Here is a 295-nt window from a genome sequence, read left to right on the forward strand (position 1 = left end):
GAACAACCATTTCCGAATGGCTACCTCCCCTACCCCCTGACATGGAGTAATAGTGCGCATGCGCACTTTAACCACCATTTTGATTTACCTTAACACCCCCACCTAAGTTACCTATTACTCCCACTATCGTGAGACAACGCCTCCCCTTACCACATCATTGATAAGACCACGCCTCCTCAATGATAAGACTACTCCTTCTCTTTACCCCTACCATCGAGAGACCACGCCTCTCCTTACCCAATCAATGATAAGACCACGCCTTCTCCTTACCCCCACCATCGAGAAACCACGCCCA

This window comes from Daktulosphaira vitifoliae, unplaced genomic scaffold, assembly GCF_025091365.1.
Source record: "Daktulosphaira vitifoliae isolate Bord-2020 unplaced genomic scaffold, ASM2509136v1 Scaffold_1, whole genome shotgun sequence".
NCBI classification, from domain to species: Eukaryota; Metazoa; Arthropoda; class Insecta; order Hemiptera; family Phylloxeridae; genus Daktulosphaira; species Daktulosphaira vitifoliae.